Here is a 1,824-nt window from a genome sequence, read left to right as displayed (position 1 = left end):
TAGTCTGATCTTGTACACTTATATATACTAAACTATACAAGAGCACTTTAAGAGTATAAACTACTAAGAATGATAAGCTACAAAGAATGAAAGAAAGGGGTAGTTAAAGGAATGGAATGATAAAGTAAGGAAGGGTAGTAGTAAGAGTTAGTACACATATAGTTTATAGACAGTACTCCTGAGGGATGGAAGTCCTGAGTTCTAGTACAGAAGGGTGTAGAACCCTTAGAACTAAAGATACAAGAGTAGAGAATTGTAATAATATAGTTAGTAAAAGCCTCTTAAATAGAGGTTTATATATATTAAGCTAGATCTGCTTGTAACTACTAATCTGACAGAATAGTAGGAGTGACAGTTAGTATAAGAGAGTCTATGTTTATACTACAAAGGAATCAGTACTAAACTAAAAGGGGTAGTAAATAGAAGAAGAGTAGTAAAAGTTTAAAAGGGTTTAGAAAGTTTAAAATTTAAAAATGTAAAAGAGTTAGAACAAAGAAAAGAGATTAATATAATAGTAAGTACTAATACCTAAAATGTAGGAGAGTTATAGAGTAGTAATAAGGAGTCTTAATCTAATGTTAGTAACAGTATAGAGGGGACTCAAAAGCTTAGTAAAGAGACTCAGACTACAACTATTTTATATAATAGAAATACAGAATACAAGTACTAGATTATAGTTAGAACTTGTAGAACAGGCAGAGAGAGAGAGTGAGACAAGAGTAGAGTATATAGAGTAAGTCTAAGAGTACAGGACTACTTAGAGTAGACAAGATCAAGACTACAGGACTAGTCTAATCTTGTACACTTATATATACTAAACTATACAAGAGTACTCAGAGAGTATAAGCTATTAAGAATGATAAACTATAAAGAATAAAAGAAAGGAAGGTTAAAGATAAAGGTACAAAGAATGAAGGGATAAACAAAGAGTAAGAGACTATAGAATGAACAAAGAAAGAAGGGGTAGTCAAAGGAATAGAATAATAAAGTAAGGAAGAGTAGTAGTAAGAGTTAGTATACATATAGTTTATAAACAGTGCCTCTAAGGGACAGAAGTCCTGAGTTCTAGTACAGAAGAGTGTAGAACCCTTAGAACTGAAGGTACAAGAGTAGAGAACTGTAACAATATGATTGTCATCTTAGTAATTATAATTATTAGTCTAGTAATAACTTAATCTATATAAGTAGTGTTAAAACTATAATGAGTATTACTTACTATAACATTTAATCACTAAAATATTCTGTAATATTATAGAAAACATTGTTTTTATAAATAACTGATTATACTACAGACAAACATTATAAGGATTGAGAAAGCAAACACTACTCATCTACTATTAATATTATAATAGTACAAATAATAGACACTGTTAACAAACACACATAGTATTAGGGAAAAGTCCATTTTCTTATATAGCTTTATAGATCTTATATAATAAAATACACATTATTTATCTGTTTTATTGTAATTATAAGTATTTAACTCTATTATAAAGTAAAACAAGTCTTATATACTCTTATAAAGGTTCTAAAAGTATTATTAATGAATATAATACAGTATATGTATTATAATAGCTTTATATATTGAGTAAATATATTTTAACAAAAATATATTGAGAGTAAATACTTTATTATAGTATTTTACTTAAAGAAAAAGACTTGTGTCTACTATATAATATAATATAAAAGCATTTTCTACACTTATAATGTGTACTAAAGTTCTATTAATGTTTATAATAAATAGAAACTCTGTTTGAGAGGTTATAAACTGAATAAATGTATAGTACTCAAATGTAACATGTATATTATAATAGTATAGTAAAT

The sequence above is a fragment of the Fomitiporia mediterranea genome (genome assembly GCF_000271605.1).
Source record: "Fomitiporia mediterranea MF3/22 unplaced genomic scaffold FOMMEscaffold_8, whole genome shotgun sequence".
Classification (NCBI taxonomy): Eukaryota; Fungi; Basidiomycota; class Agaricomycetes; order Hymenochaetales; family Hymenochaetaceae; genus Fomitiporia; species Fomitiporia mediterranea.
This window is presented reverse-complemented; position numbering follows the sequence as displayed.